The 19,712-nt window shown below is 47.9% G+C and overlaps 1 long non-coding RNA gene across 1 annotated transcript; it reads left to right on the forward strand.

Annotated features, from left to right (window-relative positions):
- The first annotated feature begins 6,870 nt into the window (after window positions 1-6,870).
- LOC130606358 (uncharacterized) lies at window positions 6,871-15,824 on the forward strand. Its single transcript, XR_008973961.1, has 5 exons — window positions 6,871-9,133; window positions 11,228-11,424; window positions 12,714-12,870; window positions 14,436-14,580; window positions 15,041-15,824. It is a non-coding gene; the product is annotated as an uncharacterized LOC130606358 (long non-coding RNA).
- The last annotated feature ends 3,888 nt before the right edge of the window (window positions 15,825-19,712 follow it).

Here is a 19,712-nt window from a genome sequence, read left to right on the forward strand (position 1 = left end):
CCAGCAGCCCAGCCCGGTGCACATTGGCCTGGCGGAGCGCAGCACAAAGCTGGTTTCAACGGCTCTAATGCTCATCAGTGCCGTGTTGAGCAGCACAAGGTGGGTACCGGCGCTGCGGCGGGAGACGCTGGTGGCGCTGCGCGGACGCGGGCTCTACACGCGGAACCGCACCGCACCCGCTTCACCCTGCGGGCCCCGCGGACCCGGTGAGTACCGCGGTCCTGTCTCTCTGTGTGCGGCCGCAGAGAGCCCTGCTACGCGGCAGGGTGGGAGTCTCGCTTCCGCGGTGCAAGGCGAAACGCGGAGTGGGTTGGCCCTTCGTTGCCTCCCCGCCGAAGGGAGGCGCAGTGCAAGTGTGAGGGGGAACGGCGGAGGGCCTGGGGTTGTTTAGTCTGGAGAAGGTTCAGCGGGGGCCTTATCGCTCCCTACAACTGCCTGACAGGAGGATGGAGTGAGTTGGGGTCGGTCTCTTCTAAGTAACAAGGGATAGGATAAGAGGCAAGCTGCGCCAGGGGAGGTTTAGGCTGGATGTTAGGAACAATTGCTTCCTCAAAGGGTGCTCAGGCATTGGAACAGGCTGCCCACGGCAGGGCTGGAGTCACCGTCCCTGCAAGTGTTCACACCCCGTGTAGATGAGGCCCCCAGTGCTGTGGCTTAGTGGTGGCTTTGGCCCTGCTGGTTAACAGTTGGACTGTATGAGTTTAAAGGTCTTTTCCAACCTGGTTGTTTCTGTGGTTCTATAATATTCACCTTCTGCTAAAGGGAGCTGTCATTTTCCCGCAGCACCCTCTGCTCCCCATTGTCTGCAATCTGTGTGTAATTCAGTCTTCTGCAAGCTAGTGGAAGAAGCAGCTTCTCTGTCAAGGGGGAAGGCATGAATAAAGGGGAGACGTGATCAGACAGAGCAGCACCTCCAGCTTGGACAGGGAGAGCCTAAAGCAGGGAGGCACACCCAAGGTTAATAACATGTTGCTCCACCAGCTTCTATCTAATCTTGGAAAATGTCCTCTGCTGCAAAGAGAAATGGGGAAGTGATTATGTGACTGGAAATAAGGTCCTGCTCTGCTGTCTAGACAGCTTTAGAAAACAACAAGCCAGGGTGTTCCTATTTGTGAAGAATGCAGCTGTACTCCTGCCTTCTCCCAGCCAGGGAAGAAAGTGGTGCACTTGAGGTCATTTAGCTGCAGCGTGCTCACTGAGCCTGTCCATGGGAATTTATTCCTCCCTCTTTCTTTATCTGTTTTGTTCCTTGTGCTTCTACCCTGCCACCTCCAGCTCTCTCGGCTGTGGGGCTGACCCTTGGAGGGAAGGGGGACCCCCTGCACCCCGCTGGGCTGGCTGCATTGGGACAGCGTGCTGAACAAGCATCCCTGCAAAGGGTCCACGAGCCAGGGTGGCTGTTGGGTGCTAACCAGGCTTTTCTGTCATCGTAATGCTGCAGTAGGGATGACTGCCCAGAACAAAACTGCAGGCAGCCTCCAGGTCTGTAAAGAGTCTCTTACAAAGTCTCACTTAAAGTAGAAGGATTTAATTTGCCCTAAATGCAACCTTGGCAATCACATTCTCTCTTTTCTCCCCATACTAAATGATGTGCATAGGGTTTGACTTTCTTCTTGGTGGGATCTGAGCAGGTGGAACCTGATGCCCAGATCATCAGTGGGTCAGGATCTGGGGCAGTGCCTGCCACCAGCAGGAGCCCCGCTGCTCAGCATCCTCTGCTAATGGGACCCAGCACCACATCTCTGCTAAGGCTCAACGTCGGGTGGTCTGAAAAGAGCCCCTGTTGATCATGGGGCAGTGTCCTACAAAGGGGGGAAATGGGTCAGCAGATATGTTAATCCCAGCTTGATCCAAAGTCTTGGGGACAGGTGGCAACCTTCATTTAATGGAACAGTGAGATCATTAGGAATTTGTAATAAACCGCACCGCAGCCATGTAAGTAGGTCACCCTTGGCCCAGGAACACTTCAGAATGAGTCCATCCCCATTCGTATGCAGCAGCAGAGATGGCCAGGGGCAGAGTGACAGCTCCAGCTTGGGATTTGCTAGCCAGGCCATTTAAGGAACAAACCAGGGCAGACATAAAATGAGTTACATTAGCCCAGGTCATAAAATGGGCTGGTTCGGTTTTAGGTGTCAAGTCTCACTGGCCACAGGATGAAGCCCTGCTGCCCATGGATGAACTAGAGTCCAGCCCAGGGATGGGTAATCACCCAGGAGGAAAAGGGAAGAGATCCTTCCCAAGTCCCGAAGGGAAGCTTTGTCCACGCCTGGGCATCACACAGGTAACGCTATTTCCACATCCTGAAAGCCTCCCAAAAGGTCTCTCCTCCCTGCACCACTCTCCATTTGGACACGATACCTTCATCACTGAGCTTGAGTCTTTTGGGTGCTGCTTTACTGCCTTCAGAGCTGGCTGATAACAGGCAGTGACAGAAACTGGAGGTCTCCCATGCTCAGGACATCCAGAGCTGTCCTTGAGTCCTGCCCAAGGTCCCAAGCCTTGCAAATCAAATATGCTGCATGTCATAAATCATCTATGAACTTCTCCCATCTCCCATTGACCCCTATGGGTGAAAGCCAGATGCTCATGGTAGGACTACAAAGTGGAAAAGCTTTTTTTCTCACCTCCACCTTCTTTTGCCCCCAGATCTTGACATTGCTACAATCCTGTCTAACTTCAGTAACCACCAAGCAAGCAGGAGAACAGGCAGGGTACAGGGAGGAGAGAGGTTTTCTCTGCTAGTGAAAGCCCCGGCTTGAAGATAGGCAAGGTTAAGATGATATTTTGCTGGAGATGCAATGAGCGGTTCTGGGCTTTGGGGTTGTTTCATTTTACCTTTTCCTGTGTTTTTTTTAAAGGTGTATTTGAAGCATTTTATAATTATTTATACAGCAGAGACTGTGTTAACACCTCAAGGCTGGCTTGAACTCTCCTGGGAAATGGAGGTGGTGCACGGTCACCACGCGGACCTCGTGTGTTGCTACTGAGGATCCTGACACCACAGCTTGTTTCCAGGTACAGGTTCAGCCATTGTCCATATTAACCATAGTGTTTGCCACTGCACCCCCATGGCTGTGTGATGCTGGGTGATAGTGGGTGCTTCAGTGACTAGCCTCTCGCAGCCTTGCCCAGCTGGGCACCCAGGCACCCAGTCCGCTGCTCACCCCAACCCAACAGTGCTCCCACATGGATCTTTAAGCAGGGCCCTGTACAATATGGGACACCCGTATGGGAGACTCAGCAGAACTCCCTCTTTCTGCGCACACAAGCACCAGTCCCAAAGCAGGGCAGGGAGAGGAGCTGGCAAGCACCAGCTGTTGGTAATGAAGCAGCAGCTCCCATTTCTTTCATGGGAGTTGATGATCCTCACCCTCCCTCTCATTGCCCCTCCTAATTTTCAGATTCACCATTTCCACCGCAGCTTGCCTGCACCCAAGGTGTTAGTCCCATATATTTAGTAGAAGGCCCCATAGTCCCACAATAGTTTATGTAAAGCCCAACCCATCCTACCGAAGACACTCATCACTCTCCAGGAGCACATAAGGGAAGCAGGGATGCCATGCCTGGCCAGCAGGCTGAAAGAGTAGGTCTCCTTTTGTCCCTCTTTACTGGGAAATGCTCCCTCCCCTTCTGAAGGTGGTTGTCCATGTCCTCCGTTCTGGGCACAGACATTCATAGTCTTTGCCAGTGTGTGGAGCTTCAGCAGTCAGGAGTGGAGGGCTCCTTCCTCTCCCCTCCTGTTTTTGCTGTTTTCACTTATGTTTTCTATGTCCTTTTCTACTCACAGCTCCAGGCTTTCTCTTCACGCGTGCTCCAGAGTTGTCTGAGTTGCTTCATGAGGACTTTCTACTCGTGCTCTGCCCGATGGTGTGTGGAGGTAATTTGCTGGAGGAATAGGAGAGAAACCAGGAAATGCTTCAAGTTACATCCTCCATCACCACCTCCCTGCAGAAACACACCTCTAGAGGATGGAGCTTGGTGACAAGGTAAGCAGAGAGGTTGAACCAGTCCAAAGTGGCACCCTCAGTGCAGCCAACCAGGTTCCCCCATCGCAAGCAAGCTGGCTTTGGGGGAAAAGGGGCAGTGGTTGGGGAAGTGTTTTGGGAAGACACATGGGGATGAAAAGCAAAATAAGGAGGAAAATAAGAGAGAGGGATGTAATTCTCCTCTTTAGAACAGCTGGTTTCTTTGTGTTACTCAGGAAAAGGCAGCTTGAATAGGTGCCCAGTGCAGCCTAAATGGGTGCCCTGTGCAGCCATGGGTCCTGCGTGGCTGAGTTACTGAAGAAAAGCTTCTCTTTTAGGGAAGAATAGGGAAGGTCTGTGTGTGTGTAAGTCCTTGGCTGTGACCAAGGCAAGCCTGTGATTAGCCAGCCCCTTGGCCCCAGTCTTTCCTCTCCACTCTCACAGTTCTGAGGACTCCAGTAACATGTAACATTCATCTTGTTGTGTAATGCAAACATTGCACCATGCCAGGCAGCTGGTAAGAAATCACCTCTTACTTGTAATGAGGAAACTTGACATACCCTTAAAGAATGGGTAGGGAAAAGGCAAACATTTCGGAAGGTGCCTGCAACGGGATATTTCTGGTGCTTGAGAAGGCACAAAGCGAGTGTGGTTCGTGTCAGGAATCATTTCCAGCTTCCTTTTAATGAAAATGTAATAACTGTACAATTTAAACCAAAAGATTAAAAATATTGCTGTAAATGTGCAACAGCTTGAAGAGCAGCTTGGTCTTGAGGAAGGCTTTTACCTGCTGCACCAGTAAAGCAGTCCCACACGGGCTGCGAGAGTAAGGTTTCTGGTGGGGTTATTTTTCCCCTTGTGATTTAGCTTTGAATTTCTTGATCAGAATCAGCTCTTGGATCAGAAGCAGCAAGTCCCCAGGACTGTTTCACCTGGCCCAAGGAAAGCCAGGGACATTGCAGTGGTTCTTTGAGCTCCAGCTAGAAATGCAGGTCCTGATGTTTGATGTACACTGGACACCAGCAACCAACTTCAAGGCAACCATTGTGTTGTTGGGTTCTTTTCTGCTGTTCTCAACAACCTGTGCACCCTGCTGGGATGATGGCATTGATGGAGTATTTAGAGATCCTCTGTTTGACGTTCTGGTGTCTAAATAGAGATCCGTATTGAAAGGAGAGAATGAAAATGTCAGCTCGAGCACTGCAGTGCCATGGTTTCAAGCCTCTCCAAGATTTGCCTAGAGAAACAGGGTCCAGCCTTTGACTAGCTTTTGACCATGAGGCCTGAAACCCTCTCTGGTGCCTCTTGTGCCCATGAAGAGTTCCTAGCTAAAGGCGGTAGGGTGATGGCAGTTTGCTATTGTTAGCTTTAGAATTGTTTGTTTAAAAATGAAAGCACACTGGAGGATATTTTTACAAGGATGACAAATGCAGCATTGGCTCCTTGTGCCTTTCTGTTGGAGTCTTTGGTAGCATCTGATTTTTGTCCTGTCCTGGTAACGCAGTCTCACAGCGGTAAAGCTTACGCCCTCAAGGAGACAAACAGATCACAGTGGCCTTGCAGAAGGTCTGGGTTCGAATCACACCCTGCTAGAAACCTCCTGTGTCAGGAGGAATCTCTTGCCTTCCTCTTGCTTTCTCCACTGGGACAGCCAAATTATTGTTGCTTCATTTTCAGTGAGGGTCCCTGAGGCACACAGAGAAGAGAAGCTGTTGTGCCATAGCTTTGCCAGTCACGGTGGTTGGGAAGATGAAGCCCCAGTTATCCAAAGCTTGAGTAAGATGGGAAGAGTTTTATAACAGGCCGTGCTGATGTATGTAGTGCTATTTCCAGAACACACATAGAGCAGGGTAACTCTAGTTATTTATCTTATGTGAAATTGGCAGGTTCTTAATATTGTTGCTGAAGTGTGTTTCCTCTTTGCCTGCACGCAGAGACTTTGAGCGATGCTATCTCACCTTCTTCTGAGTCCTGGCAGTCCTGCTGCTAACTCAGCCCTTTATAAAGATAAAAATTGGCAGCAGGCTCCAAGAGCAAGTGTGCTGGTGTGGTGGGGATGGGGGTTCGGGGCTGTGTTTTCTCATTCCTATTTGGCTGCCCAAAACTTACCTTAACCCCCTGCAATCACTTAGAATCTCCTCTGATTGGAGAGGGTGTTGGGTTATGCCCATGTTCATTGATCTAATTGGTTTCCTATCATTCATCTTGTTCATTCTAATCTTAACCATGAGTAAACCCCCCTCTTGATGGGAAAGCTGCAGGAGGTTTTGGCAGAGCTGGAGTTACCATTCACTGGAGGGATGGATGCGGTGGGCTACCTGGGTTGGTGTCCAAGCCAAACTGGAAATTCCTTGGTTTCTTTGCAAGCAAAGGAGAAAGACAAAACCCTTTTCTTAAAGTAATTCAAAACTTTATGTGCAACCTGGAATAAACATTTTCTTTTGATGTCAGGGTCAGTCCTTGTGAAGGAAGGATCATTATTTTAATAGCACATCAGTTGAGGAAGAAAAGGGCCTTTTGAAAACCAAACCAAACCAGAAAGCGTTTCCAGTTCCTCAGGAATGTCTTTCCCTCTATAACAAACAACTGATTGACAGTTTCAGCTGAAATGCATGAGTAGATTCCATGTCCAAAGCAGACTTTTCCAGCAGAGTTACCATTTTCTGAAAATAGCTTGCTTTAAGCCTTATTTTTTGCATCTGCTGTACATTGCAGAGGCCAGCTTCTCCAATAGCCTCTACATCTCATCAGCTATTGATCATTCTGGTAGTAGAACCAGTTATATTTGTGCAGTTATATTTCTGCACAGATAACAATGAGATTTAATATAGGTTTGTAGTCTTTAGGACTGTCAGGACATTTTGTGGTTCTGTTCAACACTTTGGATATCAATGGGAATTCCTTCTCCATGGGCATTCTGGCTGAAAACCTTAAATGCTCACATCTGAGGATGTGTAGTCAAATCTAGCTTCGATGCAACTTTTATTAACCAGATGGTAACATCTTATTTACACTTCCCATATAAAACCATCTGTGCTTCGGCTGGGGAGATGCTGTCTCTTGCTACACTTGGGAGTTTGGCTGCAGGGGGTGTAGCATTGCTTTTGTTAGCATCCGGTCTCCCTCTCTCATCAGAGCTGAATATGTAACACTGGTTTTATTTAACCTTGTTTTAATTAGAGGGTTACAAAGCTGCAGTTGGCTCTTTCTGCACCAGTCGGTTGGCACTCTGGATCTTGCTGCCTTTAAACAAAACTGAAATTTCTTGCCTTGTTTTCCCTTGGTATTGAAACTGCAGTCGGCCTCCTCTGTTTTCATCCAATGGCTCCTGCATCTTGCCTTCTCCATCACTAAATCCTCCTCTTCCTCGGTATGAAATTCTAGCTCTGCTTGACATCAGCCTCACTAAGGTCAGGCCTTCTGCCTGGGTGTTTGTTTTCTTTAAGCACTCATAGCTTGTTGCTGTGCCCAACATTTCCTTGAGCCAAGTTCAACACCTCCATCTCCACCATCTCTGTTGCTTTTCTATGAACTCCCTTGAAATCATAGCGTTGGGTGCCCAGAAAGGTCTGTGCTATTTCAGGTGTTGTCTAACCAGTAACCTCATGGAGAAACTATTTTGCTCTCAGCTTTGCCAGTTGGTTGTGTTGTTTATTTTTCTTGTTTCACTGACAGATCGAGTTGCATTTCATGTCATTAATAAAGATGTAAAAGAATATCAAACCTAACAGTGACCTCCGAATGGAATCCACCAGCTCTGCCAGCAGTGCACTCTCTTGGTTGCCTTCTTGCTTTTCTCCCATCTAGCTCTTTGCCTTCATGGACTATTCCCATCCAAGCCAATTTGAGTTAATCTTATGTGATGGGAAGAGACACTATGCTAAAGGCTTCATCACAGTAACAATCAGATACATGTGGAAACCAGATGTTGTCTTCTATGAACATTTGCATAATTTGGAAAGGAATTTGAAAGGAAATTTGTTTCTCTTCTGTGTCAAACCAGACTGAGATTTGCTACAAAGTGAGATTTTTTTCAGTGAGAAAAAACACTCGGTGATAAAAATTGGCTGAATGACATTTTTATGTTAATTTAAATTATTTAAGCTTATGCAAAACTGAAATGGAAAAGACAAAATACTCCAATAAAATCAAAATACTCCAAAAATGCTGATAAAATCCAGCTGTGCTGACACAATGCAAGGTACCTCCACAGAACAGCATTTCCCAGCATAAAACTTTCTGATGAGAGCAGTATTGACTTGTATCAATAGCCTCTGATATGTAACCCCCAACCCAAGGAGAACTCTCATTTCCTGGAAGAGATGTCTTTGCAGAGGTGCGTGTCTTTTCTCATCTCAAGTATTTAGTTCTTTTCAAATCTGCTACAGACAATGAGATTATCTTCAGGAAGGAGGGGGTACAAACCAGCCTACAGCTGCCCTGGGCTCAGCAGGAGCATCCTTGCTCGGGGCTTTCCCATCTAACAGATCTTATTTGTATTTCAGGCTAACTCAGGGTTCTCTGTGGCTTGCCTGAAGAAGACTGTGTTGGGAATATCAGTCAGGTCAAAGCAGCCCATTTGCTTTGGCAAGCATGGTGTGAGTGTAGTTAGCTGAGTGGCTGACCACTGCCTTCACTCTGTGTATGGACAGTCCTGGCCATTTATCTTGGGTGATGGCCAGCAGTTCCTGCTAGCCTCATGTTACAGGGCTGTGTTTGAACTCATCTCCATCGTCCCAGGCATCCACATGTGTGACACACACACATGCACCATGCCACAGATGCTGTAGATTGGCTGCAGCTGAGATAAATATTATTCCTATATCATGATGAGGATGAAAATGTCCTTTTGGAGGGTTTGGAAGAGGAGGCTCGGTTTGTTGTGGTCTGCCCTTGGGCTCCTTTTGACTTTTTCTTTCCTGAAAACAGGAGAAAACCCAGCCTGCGAACGAAGGGGATTTCGGTTCTCACTCAGACCTTGATCAGGAAAACAGAGCACATTGTTTGTGATGGCAGCCTCCACCAAAACAGCTCAGGGGCCAAGTTAAGGCTAAGGAAGAAATTCAGCCTTCCCAGCAATGAGAGATCTGCGTGCTTTCTTCCCTTGCTTCCACTGGTTTCTGTGCATGCAGTGCTCTGCTTGCTGTGGCCACATCATCTGCAAGGTAAGGAGAAGCTGGACACCGTCAGTGGTTCAGTGCTGAGCTGTGATTGTCCTTTAGTGAACATTGTACGCTAAATTAAAGGACATTGTCCTCTAGTGGGCAGGCAGGCTTGGGTGCGTTTTGAATGGGAGCTCCAGAGGAGAGAACCCAGTGCAGGACATAACAAGACTGAGTATGATGTGAGCCTGGAGAGGTGTGAGGAAGCCGGTTGGTTGTGCTGCTGCGCACAGGGCTGGTCCACAGAGGGGCTTCCCAGGGTGGGAGGCATGAAGCAAACAAATAAGGAATTAAGAGATAAATTGGAGCTACCACAGTGGACCTTGGCAGAGCTGGGCTTAGGGCTGGCGTTGCAGCCCAGGCATCATGGCAGACTTTGAGCCTTATTTAATGCAGCAAAATGATGGCAGCACAGCCATGATGCTGAAATTCAGCCAATGTGGGGCACCCCTACTTTAGCAACCAAAAAGCCGGTGATGTACATGGTGCAAACTCTTGTTCCTTCTCCTAGCAAGTGTAAGCCAGGGTGAGTGCGCAACCGTGTTATAGTTGCTTTTACTGGCCAAGTGGGTAGGTGCACCCCTACCTCTCTGTCTCTCTCTGCTGCAGTGGTCCCTGCAGGACAGTGTGGTCCCCAGACAGAGAGGGGGGACCCTTCTCTCCCCATTTACTTGCCTTTGCTATCAGGACAGCTGCCTGCCTCACTCTGAAGAGGTTACAGTCATGGTTTATACAGAGCCTGACACTGGGGGTCCTCAGCCTGGAGGGGAGAGCAGGGAAATGCAGACTAATTTAATTGATAGAAATCCTTCCATGGATTAAAAGTTCAAGCTCTCAGCTCATGTGTTTAACTCCAGGCACATCTGGTTTCTCTGCTAAAGACTCTTGCCCTTGGAGGAGATCTAAAATCATGTCAAGATCCTACTTAATAGGGGGAAAAAAAGAGAACATGTTGAACCACACCGTAGGAAGGGAATGCTGCCAGGCTCCCCATCACTGCTGCAGCATTGCCCTCTGTCACCCAGGCTCTGTGTGCCCCCAGCTTTGCCCCACACAGGATGTGCCCATTTTTCACAGCCTGGGGTATCCCAGCCCCATAGTCGTGGACAATGTATCATGGAATAGACAGTGAGGGATGGATCCCCACTACAGTGACAATGTGATGGCAGGTCCCTTTCCACTCCCTTTGTGTGAACGTAATGAATTGTGTGTGACATCCCACACAGGGTTTGTGAATAGGGTTTCCAGCCAGGGTGGATGGAGAGGTGGGTGTTTTGTGGTTCCCCCAGCCAGATGCGCTCTTCTCCTCTTCCCATTGAGTCCCTGCCTGTGTTAAGTTACTTGTGGTGAGTAATACTACTCCTCGGACACATCTTTCAGGAAAAAGAAAAGGACTCCTCCTAGGCTGCTCCAGATATGCCTGCCCTTTGAATAAAGCAGGAGCAAGTCAAATCACTGTGCTTTGATTCCTTGCTCCTGACATCCATACTACTAGTGCTGGGACTTCTAGTGCAAAAACTCTTGCCCCAGTGCAGGTGGTAGCATCCTTGTTTGCACCTTCTGCTTCCTGAACCTCGAATGTACAGGGAAGGCTTTTCAATGCCATTTCCCAGGAGTGACAACTCTGTGCCATGGGGAGGAAGCATTTCTTTGGCGACTTTCCCTTCCAGCAAGATAATGTTTTAGTGATGATCTGGCAGAGCTCATCACACTGCGTGTGCATCCCAGTGTTTGATGGCTTAAAGTGTGGGTGGTTTTAAATTAGAAAACATATTTAATAATTTATATTTTAGTATTTTTCTTCATTTTGAAAGCTTTGCACAAGCTCAAAACCAGTTCCAAAACTGAGCTGGAAACCCCCCTTTTGGATGGGTCTGATTCCCAGCTCTGTTACTACAGTTAATTACCTGTGCTTTGCTAGCCCTAATCTTGAAATCTCAGGCAATTTGGGATACCACATTCCAGCATGAACCTGCACTGGAAATGGAAGTAGCCAGGCACTTCCTATCAAAATGCTTCCTGCTGGGGAAAAGTCACTGTCATCATTTTCTGCCTATAAATGTGTTGTCTTGCTTTTGTCTTTTTATAACATTTTAGGTCCCATTCCCCTTTCTATCCCAAAGGGGTTGGTGGCACAGCCTCTAATCCTCAAAGTGAACATCTTAGGGGCTGGAAGACTGAAAATCCCTTCCCTGAACTGTGAGGGAATCCTGCCTTGCTGGGGAGTTGTTCACAGGCAAAGCGGTTTTTACTGCGTCCATCAGATGACTTTGGAAATCAGATGCAGGAAACAGGTAAGACACCAGCAGAAATCAGGGTCCCAGGATCCAGCACCCTCCTTCTGTGTTCTGATTCCATTACTGTGGGGTTCATGTCCCTGGAGGTTGTGGCTTGGATGGGCAGGGTGCTGGAGGCTGCTGTGACGTCCTGCCTGGGGGAAACCAGCAGAGCCACCCCATGAGGTCCCCTGCAGCTCTGAGATCATCTGTTTTCCTGGCGTCCAAAGCTGACTCGGTGCTAACACGTGCTGCTGCTTGGCCTTCTTTATTACCATTACATGACATCCAAAATAAACAACGCCTGAGGTCCCTTCTGCCCCTTACCCTGCACGGGGCTCCAAATAGGAGCCGCGCTTGTGCTGGGGGACCTGTATTCCCTGGGCTCCACAGGCGATGATAAATCACCTGGCATGGAAATGTCTTTCAGCCAAGCCCTAACCTGTTTAGTCTAATGGGCAAAGCTAGCCGAAACGAAAGGCTGGTTGGCAGCTCTGCTTTAAACACTGTGACCGAGGCATCCCCCATCCTCCTCCACAAATAAATCACAGTTCAAAGGAGTTGGTGTGGCAGCAGCTGGGATATTCAACTAGAGCTCGAGCTCAGTGTGTGCTTCCAACCTATCCCTCACCCTTCATTAAGCACAGAAGAGGAGTAAGAACCCATCAAAAGTGGGTCTCAGCCTGGGGTGAGTGTAGGGCAGGGCTTGCTTGGCAGCTGTGGGTGCAGGGGGATGGAAGGGGTGCAGCAATAGCAAAAGCAATGGGACCATGACTCCAGTTTGCTGCTCTTTAAGTTGCAAATCTGTCCCAAAGGGCAGCTTGATAGATTTCATGTACGGCTGTTCCTGCCCTGTGAGGTCTCCTAGAAGTGCCATTTCAGTTTGTATATCTTTCACTGACATGTGTATTTAGCACTCATTAACCACTTACCTTGAGCTAATAATTCAACTTTTGTTCCAAACTCCAAACTTCCTCATTTCCATGAGTTCTTGGAGCCAAAGAGCCCATTTCTGACAGGTTCATTTCTGAGAGTTCGCTGTAGCCTTTTGGTTTATTTGAACAGTATTTTCCATGGGGTTTTTTAAAGGTTAGTCATAGTGAAACCATCTCATGGTTTTAAACCCAGAAACAATTCCTACCCATTTCGAGTAAAAGCAAATTCAGAACATGGGTTGCTTTTTACAAGGGAAAAACTAATTCATTACATCTAGGTGCTTTAGGCAAGCTGACTGCAGTTAACATTGCTGTTCCTGTCTGTGTTCTTTCCTGCTCTAATTTCGGGCTGCTTTCATTGTTTTGTTCTAGATTCAATGGCTGATGATTTGTTTTCCATCTATTTAACCTTCGTCAGCAGATAAACTACCAGGAGTGACAGGACCTGGATGCGGAGTCCTTACGCACTTAAGCACATGTGTAAACCTGACTTCTGTTCGATCTAAGCCTCTGTCTCACATAAATGCAGGTAGGATTAGGGGTGTTCACCTCAGGCAGGAGGGGTTATGAGTGCGATGCAGTCGTGGTGGGGAGTACCCAGATGTCTGTGTTCAGCTCTTCTTCACTGTGGTTTCCTGCTTATGCAGAAACTGGAATTGATGCAACCAGTCAAAGCAAACACAGACTGAGCCATGGGGTTTCTCACTATAAACGGAAACTGACCTCAAAGATGATTGCAGCCAAACCATCCGTTTGCAGGTGAACTCAAACCAGAATGAAGCTCTAAAGCATGGTGAGTAAAATAAGAATTTAAGCTGCTTCACAGTGCCCAGATCCCCTCGGATGGGGAGCCACAGGGCTCCTGGCATGGGGTGTCCCCAAGAGGGGACCTAGCACCTCCCCTTCTTGGGCAGTGCTGCACTGTTGGGGTTAGGGGTTGGGAGCTTTCATTGCTGTCGTTCCTGCTGCTCAGCTGTGTAACGAGGGATGTTGCACATGCACAAGAGATCCCCACAGGCTGCAGGAAAACAATAAGCAGCCCAAGCTGAGTAGGAAGTGGATGGAAATCCAACCCAGCAAAGTGAGAAGTGAAGCATTCAGCCTTGGCTTGACCCTGCACCAGTGACGCTGATAGCTGGGCTATCGCCCATTGCAGCAGGCTTAGGCCAGTCCTGGGAGAAACCCAGTCCTAGAGCAATGCAGGGCTTGTTCAAGCCTTTTTTCCTCACACAGCCCCTGCTCCCCCCATATCCCCATTTTTTTTTCCATTAAACCCATTTTTTTCCAGGTGAATTCCACACATATGTCACATGACTCCTATTTTGAATAGCTGTGTCAGTGCCTCCAAACAGTGACTTCCTGTTCAGTCCAAGGGGTTTTTCCTCCTTTCCCTGGAGCTCAATAGCAGACAAGAACATCCCAAAGGCACCTGATGAAGATCATTTCCAAGTCCTCAGATGCAATAAAAACAAAATCAAACACAGTGCTGGAATAAATAGAGGAGGAGGGAAGGAGGGACGATTTCTCCCTCTGTTCAGGTCATTGCTTTGGGCAGAGCCAGCTCAGGAATAAGAAAGAACTGAATTGGATTATGAAAATTTCCATTCCCTGCTATGACTGGATATCACTTAGTTTCGTGTGGCTCTGCAGGGACAGGATAGCTCCCTCCTCCTGGCTTTTTCTTCTGATCCTCAGTTATGTTTCACAGTGATTGTGAAATCCAGTGATTTCACTGGATTGTAGGATCAAAATCTACATTGCATTGGATACCTAAAAACCTGAGTTTAGTCAAATGAAGCCTAAGACTAGTTCCACATTTTGCATGTTCAGAACTGACCTCTGCCTGAGGTCAGCTGCGTCCTCATAGGAGAAACCTCAGCATCTTTAAACTCACTTTACATTGACATGGGGCAGGAAAATATTATTTGTAAGTTTTGATCCTGAGACAGATCCTATGAAATAGAACAATGTTCCTTGTAAGTTTGTCCTTGTAATTGTCCTTGTAAGTCTGTAGGTGTTTCTGAGAGCTGGGAACTTGTGATCAACCCACCTTTTTTGGGGGGGCGGGGATAAAAGTTACCGGTTTTGGTTCAGAATCGGGTGCAAAGCATCCCTTGCCTGGAGCATGGACCGCTGGATGGGTGCATCTTGGCTGAGCCATGGTGAGCAGAGGTCCATGGAGTGGTGCCCAGCAGTGCAGCGCAGGCAGCAAGGCACGAGCTCTGCATAACCACAGCAGGTGAGTGTGATGTCTTTTGGACTCGAGGTTAAGGCTGCATCTGCTCATCGGAAACAGATTTAAGGAGCAGATGAAGGATGCAGAGGGATAGCAGGAATATCAGATCTGTTTGCTCAGGGAAGGGTCATTTTCCATAACACCTCCTTCTTATTGTCCTCCCCTCAGCGTGGAGTCCTTCTACAACCTTATTTTTTTGGGTTGCCAAAAAAACCCAGAGGGAGTCACTCTTTTATGAGCCATCCCTTCCTCCCTTTTATGCTGTTAGGAATTTCCCCATGTGTGAGTGTCTCACAAATTCCTTTTCATTATGTTGCATCCAAGCGAAAGTAATACATCCCAGTAAGTGAAAGTAATACATCCCAGTAAGTGAAAGTAATACATCCCAGTAAGTGAAAGCAATCCATCCCAGTTTGGCTTCTCTAACACTAGCAGATGGAGTTCATAGTCTCCTCTTTTTTAGGGTCTCCAATGCATCAGCCCCATCACCTGCAGAAGAAGAATGATCTCTGGTGAGAACCAGTTATCACCGCAGCCCTTTCTGGCTGGAAGGAAATGTTTACCTTGAATCCCACTTAGGCGTGGAGTTTCAGTTAGGAAACAGCGGTTACATCTGCTGAGCACACACATGACAATGTGGGTGATGTGTTACTGCACTGTCCTCATGGCTGGGGCAGCAGAGATGTGGGACTATGGGTGAGATAAGGGGTCAGCACAGCAATGACTTGGAACTATAATCCTGGCATCTCAGCCCTGTGTTGCTGCTGCATCTGCGGTTGCAGTAAACACAGAGCTGAGGCAAACAAGAAGTGGTTGAATGCTTTCCAAGGGAGTGATTTTCTTTTCTCCTGTGGTAAACTCCCCTCATTCAAAATGAAAACTTTCCAGGAGACAAAAATCAGCTGACAAAGATTTTAGTTGAGTTTTTCGTTTGTTTGTTTCCAAATGTCTTTTTAATGAGTCAAGAGCCATGTCAGATTGTGTAAAATTCAGAATGAAAGCAAGATGTGTCCATGTTGCCATTCAAACAGAGCTGGAAGGAAGATTATGCAGCCCGTTCCCCTGCTCCTGCATGGGACTGAATATTCTCAGGGGGCGGATAAAATGCCAAGGAATGTTGATGTTCCTTTTGCTTTGCTTTCATTCCCTTCCCCAGGCTGCACTCTCCCTTTCCACATCAGTTAAGTGCACGTTAAATGCCCTCTGCTAGCCCTGGGTTGTAGCTGGCCTGAATGAGAAGTGCTCCATTACAAACCTGTGTTAAGAATATCCTATCCCAGAGCACAGCCCCTGCATGTGATGCTGTCCAGTGGTGTCCCCAGAGTCCCTGTCCCAGGCTTCTGCCCTGCTCCGGACCTGATCCCACACAGGATCTGCCACCTTTCACAGCCCTCTTTGTCACCAGGGCTTTACCAGTCAACCTAGGAAGTCATTTATAGCAGTCCTACAGAAACTTCTTTATATCTATTAGCCATTTAAACCAAACCCATACTGCTGCTACTATTGGATCTAGCCATTGAACGAAATCCAAACATTTGGGGAGAATGTATCGATTTCACCTATGGCTTCAACAGGAAATTGTGGAAACAGTCCCATCCCATGTAGTCAAAATGTTTCCTTCTGACCACTGCATCAGCTGTTTTTCTACCACAACTCTGACATCAGAGTAGCTGATGTTCAGATTTCTATCTGGTGGTTTTCAGTGTAAAACTCAAACCAAACCAAACATTTCAGCTTCATTGGTGATTTGCTTTATTTGTATTAGGAAAAGGGAAAGTCACATACTCAGATGCTTGCTTCCCTCAAGACAAATGCTTTTGAGAGTGCTTTTTCCGAACTTCAGCGCTCAGAAGTGTCAAGGAAATCTGAGTCTCTTTCCTGCTTTGAACTGTTAGGAACAAATGGGCTTCTCAACCCCTTGGGCTGTTTCGAAATCTGAGCCAGAGGCCCCTATTAATAACCCGTTGAGTTTGTGCGTGACACTTTCTTATCCCCATCTCACAGATGGGAACACAGCGTGGCAGTGGTTCTCCAAGGTCACCCAGCAGCAGAGCCGCAGCCAGAGCCCTGGCCTTCTCCTGCTGCCCATTGACCTACTTGAACCAGATAAAATGCATCATCCTCTTACACAACAGCTTTTCCCTGCATGCGCACCATCAAGCTGGGTATTTTCTCACGGAAATTTCCATGGGGAACCCTCAGTTTCCTCGTCAGAAATGTTTGTCTGGGGAAATTCTGCTGCTTCTGTAGGGAAGTTTGAAAAGGCAGAGAAGTGGGGGTTACCTCCCAGCTGCCCTCCCACATGTTTCCCACTTTGAGAGGAAGGCTGCACAACCAGGCAGCTGCAGTGATTCGATAATAGATGGTTTCTGCAAATACACGAGCCCAAGCTACAAGATGCATTTGCACACTGGCAGCATGGGTAATGCTAACTGTGCTAGTGACATCTTTCAGTTATCATGTGCTGTTGCAAATGCCATGGCGTGTTCTGCAGAGATTCATGGTTTGAGAGTTACAAAAAGCCCGAGGAAGTAATCCCTTCAAACAGCCTTGCCTGAGCAGTCTGGTGTACTCGGTAGCCTTCACAGACCCAGTCCCAGAGCCTGAGGGGGATGCTGAAGACAACATCAGCATCTTGCTTTTCCGGTCTATCACCGGCAGGAGATTCAGGTCTGATTTCTCTCAGCTGGAAGATGCAGGTTTGCAACGTGTTGGTGAGCACCCCTGAACGTTGGGAAGATGGGAGGGGACAACTCTGGAGGGTTTTTGTTACTGCTTTGGGTGTGTGGCATTGGAACAGCAGCCAGGGTGGCAAACAGGACCAGCCTGTAACTGTTCAATGCCTGTTGTATCTGTGTGTTTGAGCATGCTGTAGGTGGTTGCACCAGCTCACAGCCTTTCTGCAGAACTAAGTGTGGCCAGTGCCATAAGAGAGCTATATGGCACGACAGACATTGAGGGAAATGATGGGAGCTGGATAGAGAGCCAAAGGGGAATTCTGGCTTTTCAGAGCACCAGGACAGCCTCATGGCTCTTGGATTGCTATTTATTAAAGGAAGAAATATTGTCCCTCCTCTGTGTGCACTTCGCAGTGACAATGGATGCAACCAGTCCAGTGTGTCAGTGACACTGGTATGACTGTGGCCCCTGAGCTCTCTGACCCACAACCAGGGACATCCTTGCTTCATCTCTCCAGCTGACCAGCCTCTTGGTGACCATGAAAGGACCTTATTTCGTGGAGCAGACACGAGTGTCCGAAGCACCAAGAAGACAGTTGTGAGTGTGCTTGAGCATAAGCCTGCCACCACAAGCCCCTGGAGACCGGCGATACCTGTCCTGTAGAACCCTTGGCATGAGCAGGGCTCTTAGGTCTGGCTCAGCAAACCCTGTCACATCAGCAAGAGAAGAGGTGGATGAGCCTCATTCATGTGCTATGCATGAAGGCAGGGCTGGGCTGGGCTGGATTTTCTCCCTTTTGCTTTACCAAGGTGATGCTGGGCAGGCTGCTGCCCTGGGATGGTGCTGGACCAGATGAGGGTGCGTGTCCACTGCTGGAGGTATTTATGGACCTTACAACATATGCTTAGGGTGGTGGGACTCCTGGGTGTGCTTTGTGGCTGTTTGGTGTATCTACTGCTTACTGCTAGGTATCTACTGCTTACTTTGGTGTATACTACTGCTTACTGCTAGGTAGTACTGAGCAGGTAACCTGTGGTGTGGGTAGTTGTTAATGAGGTTTCTTTTGACATGGGTGGAAAAAGCTGTTGTGGTCTCTGATCACTTCTTCAGCAAACACTGTTAATGGAGCAGTCCAGAGAGCAAACAGGACTTCTGTCTCTTGGATTAGGGATATAGAAGGATATTAGGGATATAGAATGATATTAGGGATATAGAATAGAAGGGAGAGCATATTTTGTGTGGTTCAGAGAATTAAATCTGATAGGTCAGGAGCTGACCTGAGCTTGGTTTCACAGACCAAGATAGGGAAACAAGCAACAGTTAGAGTAGGCATGTTACTTTAGATTAGTGCCGGGCACCCAGGGGTGCTCCCTGGGCTGTACATTAGTGTAACATACTTTCCTCACCAAAAGTAGACCTCTCTGTTGTGCTGGTAGCTAAACCAGACCAGTCATGTGAGTGAAGTTCCAGAGAGCAATGCTTATTCCAGGACAGGAATAGAGTTTTATTTTAAACTCCTTCAAACTGAGATTATCTGCATGAAAATAGGTATTTGTATACCAGGATTAAAGTGTCCATGTGGGAAGTTACACCAGTGCATCCAGATTACCTGGAGCTTTCATCCCGAGGAAACTGAGCTGAGGTTCAGTATTACTTGGTTTGGGATGGGAGTGGGGGTGAGCTGGGGAGTGGATGTTGTTTGTTCCCAAGGGAGGATGGATTTTCCAATATGGTTTCCTGCAGAAAATTCCAAGTTCCCAGAAGTTGCATTTGCATTTGCTTGCCTGAAAGACCCATTGCAGTGGAGAACTCCTGGCGAGCTCTGAAGCTCAGTTATTTTGGGGTGAGCCTATGTAGAGATGTCAGCAATGCAGCCAACTATTAGCTAAGTTACTGCAGAATTTGATCTCTTACATATTTCTCTTTAATAGAAACAGAGGCATCGACAGACTCAGTGGTTATTTATGTTCCAGATAACTCCCTGCCCTTGGTTTGGAGAAACCTTCGTTGTTCTCTTCTGCTCAGGGAATGATTTCTTTAATGCAACAGTCTCTCCTGGTAAGTACCATAAAATAGCATGTTGGGATGATGGAAGCCATATACATGTCTTACAAGCCCAGTGCTTGCTGTGCTGTGGGACAGAGCCCTCAATCCTGGCTGTCTGAGCACAGTGCAGGGCAGCACACGGGCAGCATCCCACCCACCCATGTGGTGCAGGCTGTGCTCCTGCCCCTGCACTGCCTCTCCCCCAGTTCCCCAGCCATGACCTTACTGTAGCTATTTCCATGCCTGTAAATCACACTGCCTGCGGGAGACGATGCTGTTCATTATGTCACACGCAGACAGATTTACAGCGTGCAGCAACAGTCACAGCTATTCCTACTTGAAATGACGTGAGATCTGCACTCAGTGAGCTCCCTGTAAATCACAGCCAGGTCCGTACATGGGCTTAGGGG

This window comes from Pezoporus wallicus, unplaced genomic scaffold (assembly GCF_028554395.1).
Source record: "Pezoporus wallicus isolate ANWC-B61680 ecotype Strahan unplaced genomic scaffold, APGP_CSIRO_Pwel_v1 contig_3488, whole genome shotgun sequence".
Taxonomy (NCBI): Eukaryota; Metazoa; Chordata; class Aves; order Psittaciformes; family Psittacidae; genus Pezoporus; species Pezoporus wallicus.